This window comes from Balaenoptera ricei, chromosome 10 (assembly GCF_028023285.1).
Source record: "Balaenoptera ricei isolate mBalRic1 chromosome 10, mBalRic1.hap2, whole genome shotgun sequence".
Classification (NCBI taxonomy): domain Eukaryota; kingdom Metazoa; phylum Chordata; class Mammalia; order Artiodactyla; family Balaenopteridae; genus Balaenoptera; species Balaenoptera ricei.
In genome coordinates, this window is record NC_082648.1 from 34,535,786 (window position 1) to 34,556,848 (window position 21,063).

Genomic DNA, 21,063 nt, shown 5'->3' on the forward strand with positions numbered 1-21,063 from the left:
TCTGTGTAGCAACAAACCATAGGGGCTGAGTAGCCACTACCTGTTTCCCCAGCTCACTGCAATCTGCAGGAGCACCTACTTCACTCTTACTTGTTTCTAGTAGGTAGAGTTGGCATTGGAGCTTGTGACCCATTGTAGTCAGCCCCTGGACATATTGGCAGCCTTTGAAAAAGTGGCTGTCGACCCAGTGTCACAGGACACTCTCAGCCTGCTTTTCCCATTTCCTTCCAGCCTCTAATACACCTCATTCCTTGACAGGAGATTCCAAATTCATCCCATTCTCTCTGAATTCATCTCTACTCAATTTTTTCCAGGTAATTTCCAGCTGACCTCCCACCATGCTCATCCAAAGAACAAATCTTCCTTCCTGCAAGATGAAGGAGGAAGGACTAGGCCTGGAATGCTAACCTCCCGGTTAACAATCTCCATGGTGTTCCCATTTCTCTACACCACTTTTCCTTTCCTCGTTTTGCTTTTTGTTTTTTGTTAATTTTGACCTTCATTGGAAAGGTTAGTATACTTCATGGGGATACTTTGTGCTTAAAGCTATGTCTGAAAGGACTATATTTTTTAGTAAAAATGTCTAAGAGATCATAGTTAGTATTTGTAGCAGAGCTGGGTCAAAATTAACATATTACAACAGCTTATGTCAGCCTGGGTTGCAAACTTTCCTGAAGAAAGGGCACGCCAAAAGGTCACACTCGTCAGCTTGTACCACAGAGAACTGCAGAATTCTAAAAGATGATTTCTTCTCCTTATAAATAAAAGTCACTGATTTCCTGTTGCTCCAGCCACCACCCTCTCCTGCCTATACACTGGACTTACATACACACCACACTCCCCACTGTCCAGCTACAGGAACAGCTACTTTCTCTCCTATCTGTTTCTGTGAATTTAAGTCTTTGAGCCAGTTCCTAGCTTTATTAAATAGGTGTTCCATTGTTCTACCTTTTCGGTTTGTTTGTTTGTTTGTTTGCTCTGATGGAAATGCTTCTTTAAATCATTAATGAGCCACTAGCCCAGACATGGACAATGCCTAGTTAACAACGCAGAGTGCCCACTCTCACTACAAGCAGCGTGTGGTCTGTGTCTGTGCCTGTTCTGGCCCTGAAACTTCTTTAACACCTCGTCCCATTCTGCCAATACCACAGATGCCCTATTTCAGCTGTTGACGTGCAGGCTGTGGATCGGGTTGCACAGCCCGTCAGTGAGACTGGCAGAGTGTGCTGGGCCGCGGGTTGCCGCAGAGATGGATGTTCAGTGGATTCTGCCCTCAACTAGACGGCTGAGCCTGACTAGGCCGCTCAGTCAGCATGACAGCAAAATGACAGGTTATTTTTCTGTTATTTGTCCTCCACTATTGGATTCATTAACCCTTGGCTTTATTAAGGTTGGTGAACGAAAGATGCCTTTACTTTACCACTAATGTTATTGCACTCATCTGTCCAGGTGAGAGCTGAGTCTCTGAGAGCCAAGCTGTGTCCTCCAAGAACAAAAGGTGAGGAGAACTTAAAGCACCTGCTGGGATTTTCCTTTTCTCCACTGGCTCCGGCATCACTACCAGAGAGCAAGCCAGTGTCTTCAGTTAGAAGACAGCGGCTAAAAGGTGCAGTAATTGGAAAACATTTCAATTTCCAGGGATCTCAGAAAGTCTCAAAGTCTCATGTCACCAGGCATAATATTTGCTTAGGCTACCCAAAGAGAGACCTTTGATTTTGCAAAAGCCTATCTTTTTCACTGAGGTTCCATCCTTTCCATGCCCTTCATCCCATACCACCACCTACTCATATTACATCCTGTGCCACTAAAATAATCTCTCTCTTTCTCTCTTCTTCTCTTTCTCCCTCCCCTTTATAAAGCGTGCTTTCAATTAACATAGTGATGACCTATTGTCACCCATTACCATGCTAATCCTGAGCTGGTGTGAAATTACTTTATAATAAACACTATGGAGTTCTGACTTTCAATTAATTTTTCACATGCTGCACTAAATCAGATTAACTCTCCCCCCCCCCCCCACCACTACTTTTGACCACAGATGTAATTCTTTTCTTATAATGAAATGGAAGATTAATTTATATGAAGCATATCTGTACACATTGGCAAATAAATGTAAAGATAAACTTTGTGCCATATTTGCATTATGCAGCGTTGGGTCTAATGCAGACTCTCTGAGATGATTAATTTTTTGTGTTCACTGGGGTGGGGAAAGACATTTCTAGTTGTTGTTGTTGTTTCTCTGTTAAATTCAAACTAAATATTTCCACGAAGAAGAGGCAAAGAAATGCTCACATATGCTGAAAGAGTGGTGACTTCTCCCATAAATCGTACAATACCACACTAGGAGAAGCTGGAGGAAAATGTAAACACTCTGAAATGGAAACAATAATCATTAACTACTAAATTGATTGGTGCTCTCCCTGGATAGGCACCTTCACATTCATTCCTAATAAAGGGGGGGGATGACTTTTTAAATGACCATTAAATGGAAGGATTTTGATGACATTTGCAAGTAGATGATGGCTCATGCCTCTTGAAAACTAATACAGCCCCTGCACTAAAGTATATTTTTGGTGAAATAATTATTTTCATCTTTGAAACTCATTATTAGAATGGAGTGAAGGAAGATGAATGTAGGCGCACACTAAATGAACAAGTTTGTGTTAAAAAAATTAATCATGCTACCCAGATGCTGGGCTATATTTTTTCTTCTGTCAGTCTCCAGTGTATTTCATTCAGCTTCTTTTATTACTACAAAATATTGATAGAAAAATTTGCACAATACATATTTTTTTGACACCAAATGAGAAAAACTGCCAAAAGAACTAAAGGTATGGCACATATAAGAGATAAATGTGTACTTATCAAATCCTTTTAAACCAATCTTTTATTAACCATAGAAGAAATAAAATCTTGCTCAGTGTTGCAATAATGAAAATACTTACCATTGAGTTATTTTAAGACAGACTAAGCAAATCATGTCTGGCAAATACTAGAAATTTATTCATTCATTCAACAGGTATTTATACTATGCCTGCTATGTGCTAACGACTACTTTAAGTATAACTGATAAATCAGTGAACAAGACAAACTCCCGTGCCCTCGTGGAGATTCCCATCGAGGGGGATGCAAACTTGAAATTATAAATAGAGTCTGTCACCATCTTCCTGATCATTTATTGAGCTCTTACTGTGTGCTCACCACTGTGCTGAATGCTTTCCATTTACATATTTCAATCCTCATGTTTAATACTTTCCTTCTAGGTTATTATCATACACATTTTATAGATAAATTTGTTACTGACCCTCCCCCATTTGGTCCCCAAGAAAGGTCCTCCTTCTGTTCTGCAGCAAAGGAAAGCTTTGTTCTTTGATCAGAGAATGACGGAGATGCGAGCTCAGGCTATGAGGCCCATGCTCTCCCAGGCAGGCCGTGGGCGGGGCTGCTTTAGAGGGATCTCATCAGGTGGGGAGGGAGTGGAGTTCTCTCTGGGCACGTGCAGCCGTGTGTCTCCTCTCAGTGCTGGCGAGACCTCTGCACATGTTCCCCTATGAGTAAGTAAAACTAGGCTAAGCACGAAGGGAAAAAAGCTTAGATATCATTTTATTACCCAGATTCTGTTTTTATTCCCCAGGAATTGTTAATGAGCTTTGCCGCTGACAGAATAACTAAAGCTTAGAAGTTAATTTGTCCTAAACCCACAGATACAAAGTGGCAGAGGTAGAATTCAAAACTAAGTTTTTTGGACCAAAACTCCTGTGTTATACTGCTTCTGCTGTTCATTGTCTCAAAAGCACATATCATCATCTTGTATTTGTTCAAATTTTAGTTTTTACACTATAGTGGGTGTAAAATAGTTGTAAGGTGTAAAATAGTTGTAAGGTGTAAAATAGGGTGGAAAAATAGGCACAGAAGGCACATCCCTCACCTAAGATTTCCAATCTATTGGGAGAAAATTACACAGTTATGAAACAACTAGTTTTAAATTTTCTTTGGACAGCTAAGTTTATAGTCCATGGACATGAAGTGTGCATGTTGAGGGGGAAAGGGACAGGATTATTTGCAGACATTTATCTCTGTTTGAATAGCATACTCAACTTTTATGAATTTACCCATTGTAGAGTACATTATTAATTTAACAGAAGCTTTTAAATAAAAATTGAAATAAGACAACATTAAATGTAGCCATTATATGCTATACAATGTGTCCTGATTTCAATTCTATGGAATTGTGAGAAGCTTGATTCTTAGAGTGGAGGATGTACAGCAGCATAAGAACAATCTGTACCTTGAAGGTTGAAAAGACTTCACTTTGAAGCTGTATGGACCCAGCACATTTTAACAAAAGATCTTCTGGCTCACTCTGGTAATCTCTTTCATGATATTATTAAATTTTGCTATTTTCCTAGATATTTCTTCCAAGTTTTCAAAATATATCATAAATGCAATCAAAATATATCTTTATAACCAAATTAATCTTGACATCTGCAATTATTTCTAACTTTTAATGCTTATTTTTTTATTTGCTTTTTCTTTTTTCACTTGATCAGAATCATTAGTATCTTATCTCCCTTATTGTGTTTTGGTTATCTTCTTTATGGTTCTTCAAAGAACCATTTTATTCAAACTGCCAATTCTTACATTTGTTTTTCAATGTTCTTTATTTATTAATTCATTCATTACTGCTTTTATGCTCATTAATTATTCTACTTGCTCTACATAGGTATATTTTTCTTCTTTTTATAATTTCTTGATTTAAATAGTAATTTGTAATTGTAATTTTTCCTCTTTAAATCCTGTGAATTTTCTTCCTTGGCTGTATCTCATGATTATTTTCCTAGATATTCTGTATTTTAAACAGTTTTGAGATACTTCTTTACCTAAGAATTTTTTAGAATAATGTTTCCCAAATGATTCAGGTTTTTCTCTGTTCATACTTTCAGTATTCATTCCAGTTTTAATAGAATGCAGTTCAGAATGTTGTCTAATACTTCATCACACAGGTACTTGAAATAAAATGCTTTTGCTGTTCATATAGTATAAAGTTTGATGAGTATCAACTTAAACAAGTTTAGTTATCATTCAGGTTATCCATGCCCTAGTTATCCTTGAGCATTTTATTTGAAAATAACTGAGAACATTGTGTAAGATCTTCTAATGCTATCATATTTCTGTTCATTCCTTTTTTATAGTTGCAGTAGTTCTACTTTTAAATTTTAATACTGTGATATTCAAGATGTAAATATTCATAATCATTGTGTCTTCAGCAGCAAAACTGACCCTCTGGTTTCATGTAATAAACCAATATACTGGGATACTTAATGAGATGTTGTTTGTGACAGAAAAGATTTGAGGCAGACTAAAGGTCCATCAGTAAGGGCTTAGTTAAATAATTTATATACATCCATACAATCAAACATGTATACTCATTGAAAATAATGAGAAAACCCTATATGTACTAATTAGCGACAATCTCAAAGATCTAGTTCTAAGTGAACAAACCAAGGTTCAGAATAATGAATAGAGTATGTGTTATCAGGTCCATGGAAAGCAGAGTACCACAGTGGTAAGAAATCAAGTTCTCATGTTAGTCTGCTTAAATGAATCCTGGCTAAAACTCCTACTAATTGGTTGACCTTAAGGTAAGTTACTTAACATCTCTTCATCGTCACTTGTAAAATGCAAACAAGAATTAAATACCTATCTCTTGAGTTTTGGGAAGGATTAAATGAATGAATACAAGAAAAGTGCCTAAAATACTGCCTGGCACCATGTGCTCATAAATGTTTATTTGTTAACATTTAAAGCAAAAAAAAAAAAAAAAAAGGCAAAATTTAAAAACCCTCACATACATAAATATGTATGTGTGTGTATATATATATATATATATCTCATAACATATAGTTTGAAGGTACAGTGGAGTGATAGCAAAAGCATCTCTGATCCTTTACCCCTCCCTGTATCTGTGCCTTTACAAGGTGATTTACAGCTCCTCCCATCAAGACATGGAATCTATTTCCTCAGCCCTTGAATCTGAGCTGGCCCTAAGTATTAGAATGTAGCAGGAGTGGCAGTTTGCCAGTTCAGAACCTAGGCCTCATGAAGCCTTTTGTGCTTCTGCTCTCTTTCTCTCAGACCGCTGCCATTGCCACCATGGGAACAAGCCTGGGTTAGCCCGCTGAGTAAGGAGAGGCTACATTGGGGTACTCATCATCCTACCTGTCCCAGCCATGGTCATCACAGGCCAGCCACAAACTGACCAACACCACCCCCCCAACCAAAGATGCATGACTGAGCCCAGCTGAGACCAGAAAACTGCCCAGCTGGCTCATAAAACTATAAATGCTTACTATTTTAAGTGACTGGGTTTGGGATGGTTTGTTATATATCAATAGCTAGCTGATAAAGAAGAATACATGGCAACTGACAGCAAGGATTATCTTGGTGTATGAATTTTGGTTCATATGAATCAGGATGGACTGAGAAACAGATTTCACTGTAGACCTCCTAGACTTTTTTATGATATACAGGTATCGCCAATTTTAAAATATCATTATTTTTAAGAGAATGAACCATGCACTCACTAATTCTCAATATAAGAGACCAGCTAGATCTAAACTATATATTTGGTGTGATTCTAAACCAAAAAAGACGATATAGAATTTTAAGATGATCCTGCAGTGATAAAGGTGTGTGTCATGAAGGCTTACATTCCTGCCACAGCCATACAGATGATTCATGAAAGATACCTTGAAGAGGCATAAAGAGTTTGTTTGACTCCTTGAATGTCAAGGAATGAAATTAGAATGTTCTCTAACACCATATACAAAACTAAACTCAAAATGGGTTAAAAACCTAAATGTAATACCAGATATGATAAAACTCCTAGAGGAAAACATAGGCAGAACACTCTTTGACATAAATCACAGCAATGTTTTTTTGGATCCTTCTCCTAAAGTAAAGGAAGTAGAGGCAAAAATGAACAAATAGCATTTAATTAAACTTAGATACTTTTGAACAGCAAAAGAAAACAACACAAAAACAAAAAGACAACTTACTGAATGGGAGAAAATATTTGCAAATAATATGACCGATAAAGGATTAATATCTAACATATATAAATAGCTTATACAATTCAACATCAAAAATCAAACAAACAACTCAATTAAAAAGAGGGTAGAAGAACTGAATAGACATTTTTCCCCAACTATTGCAGATGGCCAACAGAAACATGAAAAGATGCTCAATATTGCTAATCATCAGGGAAATGCAGATCAAAATCACAATGAGATATCACCGCACATCTGTCAGAATGGATATTATCAAAAAGTCTACAGGGAGACCTTCAAGATGGTGGAGGACTAAGACATGGAGATCACCTTCCCCCCACAAATACATCAGAAATACATCTACATGTGCAACAACCTACAGAACACCTACTGAAGGCTGGCAGAAGACTTCAGACTGCCCAAAAGACAAGAAACTCCCCACGTACCTGGGTAGGGCAAAAGAAAAAAGAAAAATCAGAGACAAAAGAATAGGGATGGGACCTGCACTTCTGGGAGGGAGCTATGAAGGAGGAAAAGTTTCCACACATTAGGAAGCCCCATCACTGGCGGAGATGGTGGGGGGTGGGTGGCGGTGGGGGAAGCTTTGGAGCCACCGAGGAGAGTCCAGCAACAGGGATGCAGAGGGCAAAGCGGAGAGATTCCCGCACAGAGGATGGGTGCTGACCAGTACTCACCAGCCTGAGAGGATTGTCTGCTCACCCACCGGGGAAGGTGGGGGCTGGGAGCTGAGGCTCAGGCTTCAGAGGTCAGACCCCAAGGAGAGGACTGGGGTTGGCTGCGTGAACACAGCCTGAAGGGGGCTAGTGCACCACAGCTAGCCAGGAGGGAGTCTGGGAAAAAGTCTGGAACTTCCTAAGAGGCAAGAAACCATTGTTTCAGGGTGCGTGAGGAGAGGGGATTCAGAGCACCACCTAAACGAGCTCCAGAGATGGGCACAAGCCCGGCTATCAGCATGGACCCCAGATACGGGCATGAAACGCTAAGGCTGCTGCTGCAGCCACCAAGAAGCCTGTGTGCAAGCGCAGGTCACTATCCACTCCTCCCCTCCTGGGAGCCTGTGCAGCCCACAACTGCCAGGGTCCCGTGATCCAGGGACAACTTCCCTGGGAGAACACACAGCGTGTCTCAGGCAGTTGCAATGCCCCATCCTGTCTGAGCAGGGAACAGATGCCAAACGGCAACCTACATGCAGAGGCAGGGCCAAATCCAAAGCTGAACCCCACAAGCTGTGAGAAAAAAGAAGAGAAAGGGAAATTTCTCCCAGCAGCCTCAGGAGCAGCAGATTAAATCTCCACAATCAACTTGATGCACCCTGCATCTCTGCTATACCTGAATAGACAATGAATCATCCCAAAATTGAGGCGGTGGACTTTGTATGATTTTGTTTGTATAGCTTTGCTCTTACCACTTGTCCTAGGGTTCTGTCTGTCCATTTTTGGGTTTTGTTTTAAGTATAGTTTTTAGTGCTTGTTATCATTGGTGAATTTGTTTTTTGGTTTGGTTGCTCTCTTCTTTCTTTCTTTCCTTTTTTTTTATTACTTTCTAATTTTTTAAATTTTTAATAATGTTTTTTTATTTTTTAATAACTTTCTTTTCTTTTCTTTCTTTCCTTCTTTCTTTCTTTCTTTTCTTTCTTTCTTTCTTTCTTTCTTTCTTTCTTTCTTTCATTCTTTCTTTCTTTTTTTCTCCCTTTTCTTCTGAGCCATGTGGCTAACAGGGTCTTGGTGCTCTGGCCAGGTGTCAGGCCTGTGCCTCTGAGGTGGGAGAGCCGAGTTAAGGACATTCATCTACCAGAGACCTCCTGGATCCATGTAATCTCAAACAGCAAAAGATCTCCCAGAGATCTCCATCTCAACACTAAGACTGAGCCCCACTCAACGACCAACAAGCTACAGTGCTGGACACCCTATGCCAACAACTACCAAGACAGGAACAGAACCCCACCCATTAGCAGAGAGGCTGCCTAAAATCATAATAAGGTCACAGACACCCCAAAACACACCACCAGACACGGTTCTGCCCAACAGAAAGACAAGATCCAGCCTCATCCACCAGAACACAGGCATCAGTCTCCTCCACCAGGAAGCCTACACAACCCACTGAACCAAACATAGCCACTGGGGGCAGACACCAAAAACAATGGGAACTACAAACCTGCAGCCTGCAAAAAGGAGATGGCAAACACAGTAAGATAAGCAAAATGAGAAGACAGAGAAACATACAGCAGATGAAGGAACAAGGGAAAAACCCAGCAGACCTAAAAAATGAAGAGGAAATAGGCAGTCTGCCTGAAAAATAATTCAGAATAATGATAGTAAAGATGATCCAAAACCTTGGAAATAGAATGGAGAAAATAAAAGAAACGTTTAACAAGTACCTAGAAGAACTAAAGAGCAAACAAACAGTGATGAACAACACAATATAAGAAATAAAAAATTCTCTAGAAGGAATCAATAGCAGAATAACTGAGACAGAAGAACAGATAAGTGACCTGGAAGATAAAATATTGGAAATAACTACCACAGAGCAGAATAAAGAAAAAAGAATGACAAAAATTGAGGACAGTCTCAGAGACCTCTGGCACAACATTAAATGCACCAACATTCGAATTATAACGGTCCCAGAAGAAGAAGAGAAAAAGAAAGTGACAGAGAAAATATTTGAAGAGACTGTAGTTGAAAACTTCCCTAATATGGGAAAGGAAACAGTTAATCAAGTCCAGGAAGTGCAGAGAGTCCCATACAGGATAAATCCAAGGAAAAACACACCAAGACACATATTAATCAAACTATCAAAAATTAAAAACAAAGAAAAAATATTAAAAGCAGCAAGGGAAAAACAACAAATAAAATACATCGGAATCTCCATAACGTTAACAGCTGATCTTTCAACAGAAGCTCTGCAAGACAGAAGGGAGTGGCAGGACATAATTAAAGTGATGAAAGGGAAAAAGCTGCAACCAAGATTACTCTACCCAGCAAGGATCTCATTCAGATTTGATGGAGAAATTAAAACCTTAACAGACAAGAAAAAGCTAAGAGAATTTAGCACCACCAAACCAGCTTTACAACAAATGCTAAAGGAACTTCTCTAGGCAGGAAGCACAAGAGGAGGAAAAGACTTACAATAACAAACCCAAAACAATTAAGAAAATGGTAATAGGAACATACATATCGATAACTACCTTAAATGTAAATGGATTAAACGCTCCAACCAAAAGACATAGACTGGCTGAATGGACACAAAAACAAGACCCATATATATGCTGTCTACAAGACACCCACTTCAGACATAGGGACACATACAGACTGAAAGTGAGGGGATGGAAAAAGATATTCCATGCAAATGGAAATCAAAAGAAAGCTGGAGTAGCAATTCTTATAACAGACAAAATAGACTCTAAAATAAAGACAATTACAAGACACAAAGAAGGACACTACATAATGACCAAGGGATGAATCCAAGAAGAAGATTAAACAATTGTAAATATTTATGCACCCAACATAGGAGCTCCTCAGTACATAAGGCAAATGCTAACAGCCATAAAAGGGAAAATCGACAGTAACATATACATAGTAGCAGACTTTAACACCCCACTTTCACCAATGGATGGATGACCACAAATGAAAGTAAATAAGGAAACACAAGCTTTAAATGACACATTAAACAAGATGGACTTAATTGATATTTACAGGGCATTCCATCCAAAAACAATAGAATACACTTTCTTCTCAAGTGCACATGGAACATTCTCCAGGATAGGTCACATCTTGCATCACAAATCAAGCCTTGGTAAATTTAAGAAAATTGAAATTGGATCAAGTATCTTTTCCAACCACAACGCTATGAGACTAGATATCAATTACAGAAAAAATCTGTAAGTAATACAAACACATGGAGGCTAAACAATACGCTACTAAATAACCAAGAGATCACTGAAGAAATCAAAGAGGAAATCAAAAAATACCTAGAAACAAATGACAATGAAAACACGATGACCCAAAACCTATGGGATGCAACAAAAGCAGTTCTAAGAGGGAAGTTGATAGCAATATAATCCTACCTCAAGAAACAAGAAACATCTCAAATAAACAACCTAACCTTACACGTAAAGCAATTAGAGAAATGAGAACAAGAAAAACCCCAAAGTTAGCAGAAGGAAAGAAATCATAAAACACAGATAGAAATAAATGAAAAAGAAGTGAAGGACAAATAGCAAAGAACATTAAAACTAAAAGCTGATTCTTTGAGAAGATAAACAAATTTGATAAACCATTAGCCAGATTCATGAAGATAAAAGGGGAGAAGACACAAATCAATAGAATTAGAAATGAAAAAGGAGAAGTAACAACTGACACGGCAGTAATACAGAAGATCATGAGAGATTACTACAATCAACTATATGCCAATAGAGTGGACACCCTGAAAGAAATGGACAAACTCTTAGAAAAGCACAACCTTCCGAGACTGAACCTGGAGGAAATAGAAAATATAAACAGACCAATCACAAGCACTGAAATTGAGACTGTGATGAAAAATCTTCCAACAAACAAAACCCCAGGACTAGAAGGCTTCACAGGCGAATTCTATCAAACATTTAGAGAAGAGCTAACACCTATTCTTGTCAAACTCTTCCAAAATATAGCAGAGGGAGGAACACTCCCAAACTCATTCTACGAGGCCACCATCACCCTGATACCAAAACCAGATAAAGATGTCACAAACAAAGAAAACTACAGGCCATTATCACTGATGAACATAGATGCAAAAATCCTCAACAAAATACTAGGAAACAGAATCCAACAGCACATTAAAAGGATCATACACCATGATCAAATGGGGTTTATACCAGGAATACAAGGATTCTTCAGTACACGCAAATCAATCAATGTGATAAACCGTATTAACAAATTGAAGGAGAAAAATCATATGATCATCTCAATACATGCAGAAAAAGCTTTGGACAAAATTCAACACCAATTTATGATAAAAACTCGCCAGAAAGTAGGCACAGAGGGAACTTACCTCAACATAATTAAGGCCATATATGACAACCCACAGCCAACATTGTGCTCAATGATGAAAACTGAAATCATTTCCTCTAACATCAGGAACAAGACAAGGTTGTCCACTCTCACCACTATTATTCAGCATAGTTTTGGAAGTTTTAGCCACAGCAATCAGAGAAGAAAAAGAAATAAAAGGAATCCAAATCAGAAAAGAAGAAGTAAAGCTGTCACTGTTTGCAGATCACATGATACTATACATAGAGAATCCTAAAGACACTACCAGAAAACTACTATAGCTAATCAATGAATTTGGTAAAGTAACAGGATACAAAGTTAATACACAGAAATCTCTTGCGTTCCTATACACTATTGATGAAAAATCTGAAAGAGAAATTAAGGAAACACTCCCATTTACCATTGCAACAAAAAGAATAAGATACCTAGGAATAAACCTACTAAGGAGAAAAAAGACCTGTATGAAGAAAAGTATAAGACACTGATGAAAGAAATTAAAGATGATACCAACAGATGGAGAGATATACCATCTTCTTGGATTGGAAGAATCAACATTGTGAAAATGACTATACTACCCAAAGTAATCTACAGATTCAATGCAATCCCTATCAAACTACCAATGACATTTTTCACAGAACTAGAACAAAAAATTCCACAATTTTATGGAAACACAAAAGACCCTGAATAGCCAAAGCAATCTTGAGAAAGAAAAATGGAGCTGGAGGAATCAGGCTCCCAGACATCAGACTCTACTACAAATCTACAGTAATTAAGACAGTATGGTATTGGCACAAAAACAGAAATGTAGATCAATGGAACAGAATAGAAAGCCCAGAGATAAACCCACACACATATGGTCACCTTATTTTTGATAAAGGAGGCAAGAATATACAATGAAGAAAAGACAGCCTCTTCAATAAGTATTGTTGGGAAAACTGGACAGCTACATGTAAAAGAATGAATTTAAAACACTCCCTAACACCATACACAAAAATAAACTCAAAATGGATTGAAGACCTAAATGTAAGGCCAAACACTGTAAAACTCTTAGAGGAAAACATAGGAGAACCCTCTATGACATAAATCACAGAAAGATCCTTTTTGACCCACCTCCTAGAGAAAGGGAAATAAAAACAAAAATAAACAAATGGGACCTAATGAAACTTAAAAGCTTTTGCACAGCAAAGGAAACCATAAGCAAGACAAAAAGACAACCCTCAGAATGGTAGAAAATATTTGCAAACAAAGAAACTGACAAAGGATTAATCTTCAAAATTTACAAGCAGCTCATGCAGCTCAATATCAAAAAAACAAACAACCCAGTCCAAAAATGGGCAGAAGACCTAAATAGATATTTCTCCAAAGAAGATATACAGATTGCCAACAAATACCTGAAAAGATGCTCAACATCACGAATCATTAGAGAAATGTAAATCAAAACTACAATGAGGTATCACCTCACACCAGTTAGAATGGTCATCATCAAAAAATCTAGAAACAATAAATGCTGGAGAGGGTGTGGAGAAAAGGGAACCCTCTTGCACTGTTGGTGGGAATGTAAATTGATACAGCCACTATGGAGAACAGTATGGAGGTTCCTTAAAAAACTAAAAATAGAACTACCATATGACCCAGCAATCCCGCTACTGGGCATATATCCTGAGAAAACCATAATTTAAAAAGAGTCATGTACCACAATGTTCATTTCTTCTCTATTTACAATAGCCAGGACATGGAAACAACCTAAGTGTCCATCGACAGTTGAATGATAAAGATGTGGCACATATATACAATGGAGTATTACTCAGCCATAAAAAGAAACAAAATTGAGTTATTTGTAGGAGGTGGATGGACCTAGAGTCTGTCATACAGACTGAAGTAAGTCAGAAAGAGAAAAACAAATACCGTATGCTAACACATATATATGGAATCTAAAAAAAAAAAAAAAATAGTTCTGAAGAACCTAGGGGCAGGACAGGAATAAAGATGCAGACATAGAGAATGGACTTGAGGACACGGGGAAGGGGAAAGGTAAGCTGGGACAAAGTGAGAGAGTGGCATGGACATATATACCATTGGTGGTATACCATATATACAAAAATACCATTTAACTGAAAACTAATGAATAATAAAAAAGAGATCACAGAATATCTGAGTTAGTGTTAGGCATCACACTATATAATGTTTAAAAACTAAAAATAATATGGTCATTGTTGGTAAATATTGACTGAGCTTTTTCTAAATGTAATGAACTATATTTCAAAAATATGAGACATTATCCCTCCCCTAAAAAGATTAAGAATCAAACACTACTATCAAAAAAGAAGTAATAACCTTTTCAGCATTTTCTATGTATCTGATGAATAGTGCACAAAATAAGCAGGAACAAAAGAAGAAAGAGCATTTGCTCAGTTTGGAGGGAAAGGAAAAGTCTTGGTGCAGAAAGGTGGGGTAGAATTAGGCAAGGAAAGAGATGAGGGTAGGATATTGCAGTCTGAAGGGCCAATGTGAACCAAAGGCCTCAGGTAGAAAGTGTGTGTGTGTATACACATATACGTGTGTGTGTGTTATGAAACATGTATCTGTGTATCCATGCTACTTAAATGTAGGCATACATATAAATATATTGATATGTGCATCCATTTAAGGTAAGTCATTTAGTTCACCCTACAATCCACTAGACTCAACTCCTTGATACCTGAAACCTCATATTTGTCAGCAACTGTCATAATGTCTGATACATATTAGGTGTTCAATAAATATTTGTTGAATGAATTAAAAAAATGAATGAATGAATAGACACTGTAGGATAGGTATGAAAAACCTGAGAGTCAAGGTGTGGCTTTCCCAAATTAAGGAATTAGTAAAATGTATTTCTGACAGTGTTTTCACCTCTATTTCCTTTTTACTCAAAGTCATCCATGGGCCAGCAGCAGCAGCATCACCTGGGAGTTTATTAGAGATTCGGAATCTCAGGCCCCACCCCAGACCTACTGATTCAGAATCTGCGCTGTAACCAGATCCCCAAGTGATTTGCATGCACTTTAAAGTTGGAGAAGCACAGCACTATCCTCACTGTATCCTGGAAGAAGAAGATAAATTAGAGAATTCTGGAGATTTGTGAAAGAGAAAAATGAAGAATAAATGTGGAGATGTGAGTGGGAAGCACTTTGAGGAATACTATGAATTCAAAGCTAAGGAACTTCTCTTATAAACCAGGGTTTCCAGAGTGTCTTGACCCCCAGCGGTGCACTAGGCAATCAATCCACTAGGATGTGGGAAGTAAACTTTAGAACTCATTAATATTTAATTTTTATCTAAAAAAGAAAGGAATTTGACTTTACTGATATTTAATATTCAGATAGACCACTGTACCCTCACCAGGTCTGTTACTCAGGTTTCAATTCAGGTATGTCACAGGGAAAACCACAATTCTATTGGCCGTGTTCATACACTGGGTATTGAAATATAGGCATGCTTTACCTAAGAAAACACTTGTATTAGTTATATCATTTTAATTAAAATAACATTCACAAAGTGGACAAGTGGTTCTAAGTGGTTCCTGAGTAAGAACTGTGCAGGTACACATGTGCACACACCAGTACACGCACATACACTCACATCGGATAGAGGATTAAAAATGCAGCACAAAGAAAATAGTAGAGCTAATCCTCCCCTTAGCATCTGGTAAAAGCTCTTAGCCCCATTACAAGGGGAAAATTATGAGAATCTTACCAACTCTGACAAGAAGGCAGCCAACAAATGAAAAATATAACTGCTTTTCAAAAGAGACTTATGTCATGAAGTTCACATGTTGAAAATGGATGTCGGGAAATATGGATTGTGTTTTTGTTGACAATAATAATGTAAGTGTGTCTTCTATAAAAATTTGCATATATGCATATTTGAAACTCTTGCAAACAAATTTCTAACTTTGAAAAAATCTTCTAAATAGAATGAGTTACACTGAGTTTAAACCAATGTAAAAATTCAGCATCTTCTATTTAGTTTGCAAAAACAACTGATTGACATAAGGAAAGAAAGATGAAAATTTATGAGCTGGCTTTAAGCAAAAATGTTGGCTTTACTGTTTGTTGGGGTTAAATAATGAATATTGTGATTTAGTAAGTGTAGCTCATCTTGAACTTCTTTAGTTTAGATGTACATATCCTTGTGAAGTAGCTTTCTCAATTATGACATAATACCAAGTACTTAAATAAACTGAATTTAGTACTTAAATAAACAAAAATTTTTTTAAATAATGAAACATATTCAACCACATTGTTCTAAGTATATTATGAGAGCTAAGAAGTTTTATGCCACTAATAAATTTTTAATTAAATATTTAAATATTTACTTTCTTTACATAAAAATTTATTTTTATCTTTGTGTATATTTTACAATGTTTGGTATTATAAGTTAAAATATGTCACCTTATTTCATCAAATATAAACTGCCATCAATTAAAATAGGTTACATAATTATATGTTCCACTAAGAAAGGCAAGAACACTGTAATTATTGTAAGATGTCATTAGTTGTAAGAAGCATTCAGATTTTAGAGATGTTAAAAAATCTGGTGGGGTGGGGGAGAAGGGCATATAGAGCAATTATGATTAAGTTTGGGAGCTAATAACAACAACAAAACAAAAACAGCAGTGGTCTTAACAATAAAGGAGTCTTTCTCTTTCTCATATAAAAGTCTGGAGATGTGCAGTCTAGGCACATAGTGCTGTTTCTTCTTGAATGCACCAATCACTTTATTGCTTTGGAGCCTGCACCCCTACATCCCTATTCCTTTTGTCTATGGAGCATGCCTCTCACCTACTCTGGATTAATTTCTTCTCAACCATCAGGTATCAATTTAAATATTCTTCAAGGACATCTCACTTGACTCATAATCCAAGTTAGGTTGTCCTCCCTATTACCTCCCATGTTCTTTTCTTTCCTGGCACTCATCACAATTTGTCATTATACATGTGTGTGTGTGTGTTTGTGTCTGTGCCCCTCGCTCCCCCTGGAAGGCAAGGACTGTGTATGCTTGTTTCACTCTCATGTACTCACTGTCCAACATGGTGCCTGGCAGGAAGTACATGCATGATGAACAGTTGCTGAAGAGCTACAGAGCTAACAGTTATTGAGCCCTTACTCTGTGCCAGACACTCTTCTAAGCTTTCCATCCTCACCTAAGGCTCAAACTCTATTAGGGAGAAACTTCTTCTACAGATGAAGACACCAAGGAAGAGGGGTGAAGTTACAACCCAAATTCAGTTCTTTCTTCAAATACTCTTTGCACATTTATCGAACACCTACTGTTTCAGTCACTTAGGCTACGTCAGTGAGTGAAACAGAGAAAATCACTCCCCTCAGAAATCATACCATCTCTCAGATAGTAAATGACAAGCTAGGGCACGGACACTGCAGTGACTCGGGAGTCTGAGGGCTTGGTCCCTACTCCACACTCCTCCCCCACGCTTCCGGAAGGGATGTTATGGAGAGACTATAACAGACACTTCATTTTGAAAACCACACTTACCTAACTTACTTCAGGTTATTCATTCATTCCACTTTCAATTTGTTTGTTCTTAAGTTTCTCCTGATTTCTCAAAGAAAAATGATATGTAAAACTCATTTAATCTCCCGTAGAACCTTATTCTTCTTTATATCCCCAGTACCTTCATCTGTTAAGCACAGAGTAATACTAAAACACACATTTATTGAATGAATGAATGAGGAGCAATAAATTGTTCTCTCCTATGTGCATCAACCACCCATCTGTAACTGTGAAGAGCTTCTCTTATTTTTTGTTTTGATTTTTTAGGCAATAGACTCCGTACTCAGCTCACTAAGACCATGTCTTATCAAATACATGAATATTTAGAGTGATAACTGGTGTAGTTTTCACCCCTGCAGGGAAGACAAGAGCATCGTGGAAAGTCTCAGGAGAGGACAGAGGCATTAATCTGCAAGTGTATTTGACAACAGGAAGCAGGCCAGGCGATGGGGCTCGTGAGGAAGGGGAAAACCAGAGAGGAGAGAGTGAGGAAAGAGGGAAAGACAGAGAATAAAGGCACCAGTGAGAGTGAATACATGTAACAATACATAGTGGTATTTTTATAAACAAAAATATTATTTACAGACTATATTCCTTGCCTCCCTCCTTTCCCTGATCCTTTTTCATTAACAAACATAAGTATTTACATTTAATTTCTTGTCGGTTCAATGTTTAATTTTTTATGTCTAATGAAGTATTGCCACTTGAATAAATAATATTTAATATTTATTAACAAGGATTCAAAAAACAGAAACCATTCACTTGCTTGATACAATATCCATGTTTTTTCATAAGATGAAGAAAAACATTTCCTAAAAGAAGCTTCACACTGTGACCATATGCCCATCATACTCAATGTATCTGACTATCACTGTATTCTAAAAAAATGTCCTGGCAAATTTGTCAGATAGTCTGAAAGGTAGGGAAGGGGGCAGTGATGAAAAGTGATTTTGCATCCCAGGAATTCCTTCTAGACACATCATTTCATCACTCTCACACCCAGGAGCTTAAGCTGCATGGTTGAGTTATATAACATATAACACAGTAAAGCTAAGTCAATTTGTTTCACTCTGGACTCTCTCCTGACATTTCCATGGTGGTGTTAACTGTGAAATGGGCTAATCTGCTATCACATCCTAGAAAAATGGAATAGTTTTGTGCACTGATGAAATATAATTCCTTTGATTATTGATTGTATTCTCCGATTTCGTACATTAATTGGTATATAACATGCATGTCATAATGACATATTGGTGACTATTGATTAAAAGCAAGGTTCTGGAATACTGTATGCATTTGCATAATTCTAAAGCAGTGTTTTGTAACACTATCCTGGTGAATCTCTCCACCCATGGTTACATTTTCAGGTCCTACCTTCTTTCGCCATTAGACACTAGAAAGAATTGTAGCACCAAATTCCAAGCTGGACAGTAAATCTCAAAACCAAAAAGATGAGGTTGACTCTTTAATGCGGCATACGATTCCCCATTCTTAAGGAAACAGTGAGAAATCAGGGAGAGGATTGAAGATAGGAGAATCTTGTATCATAACAATATCACTTAGCAGCTATCAGAAACCACAAAGGTCATTCTTCTCCAGATCCTCTTGAATACAGAAAACTGACCAAACAAAAACAGCCAGGGTAATCCTGGCTTTTCCATGTTCCCATAGTTCCTAAGATGCCACAATGGAATATACATAGCTTTGATAAAATAGAAAGTAAATGCATGTAACAATCTTCTTCAAAGGGAGGTCAAGTCATTTTTCCTGAACAAGAGGTCTTCAAAAAATAAGAAGAAACTGGAGCCTTAAATATTTCAGAATAAAGCCTGTAACTTTCACAGAGATATTTATTCCAGCTGTGTTCACATTCATTATAATGACTCTGGAGAACAGCACTGACTCATTTTAGATGATGACTACATAACAATTCATTTATAATTAATGAGTTTATTCCACCAGGTATATGATGAACTCTAAACAAATAGTGTCATTGAATCACACATGTCAATAAATTTGAGTACTAATCTGATTCCACCTAACAAAGGTAATGATAAACTAGAAGGAAAGAGAGCTGTGTCTAATTAAGGAAAATGCCCTTTGTATTTTCTAATGGTTGAAACATTAACTTGAAAATGGCTTTCCCTGCAATAATTTACAGATAGACATTCTTTAATGGGAAAACAATTCAAATTTATGTGCAATTGAACTACAATTATTTGATTAACTTTATTAAATTCTTGTTGATTCTAGAGTCTGGGTGAAGTGTATCATTTTTTATGAGTTTCATACGTTGCACTTTTAAGTTTTTCAATCTGAAGATTCAGTTGATCCTGAGAATGTCCTTAAATACCTGCTTCCGTGATTAGTGGACAGAACAGAGGTGGCTAGGATTCATTTCACTTGTTTCTTTCCATAATGGTCATCTTATTTTTGTATTCAAGAAGCACTTGAAGAAATTTAGTAGCAGCATTTACATGACTCTTTGCTGCTTTGTGTGTATTTGAAACTATGGGAAGCATTGTTTCCCATTGACTGAAAGAAACTCCATTCAAATTAAATGAAATCCATGTTCAAATGCTTAGTTTTAACTAGATACTACTGAAAACTCAGATATTCTCTGCTGTATTTTCATGTAGCATGAAAGGCTTATATTGAAAAAAGAGAAAGGTCCCAAATCAATAACCTAAACTTATGTATTAATAAACTAGAAAAAGAAGAGCAAATCCAACCCAAAGTCAGCAGGAGAAAGGAAATAATAAAGGTAAAAGGGGGGAAAAAACCTAAAAACAGAAAAACAATAAAGAAATAAATTAAACCAAAAAAAGTGGTCCTTTGAAAAGAGCAATAAAATTTATTAATCCTTACCTGAAGTGGCCAAGAAAAAGAGAATACATAAATTAACAATATCAGGAATTAAAGAGGATACATTTTTATAAGTATAACAGTAGAAAAGGATAATCGGGAAATATTATGAATAACTCTATGTCCATAAATTCAACAACTTAAAGTGGATGAACCACTTGAAAGATGCAAACTATCAAAACTCACTCAAGAAGAAATAGGTAACTTGAATAGTCCTAAATCTATTAAAGCAATTGATTTTGTAGTTAAAAGCTGTACAACAAAGAAAACTCCATGCCAGATGAATTTACTGGAAAATTTTACTGAACATTTAAACAAGAATTAATATAAATTTTACACAATCTTTCACAGAAAATAGAAGGTAATACTTACTAATCTTTTGAGACCAGCATTACCTTGATTAAAAAAATAAAAGACAAAAACATTACAAGAAAAGAATATTACTGATCAATATTCCTCATGAAAATAAGCAAAAATCTTTAACAAAATGCTATCAAAATTGAATCCACCAATATGTAAAAAGGATAACACATGACAACAAAGTAGGGTTT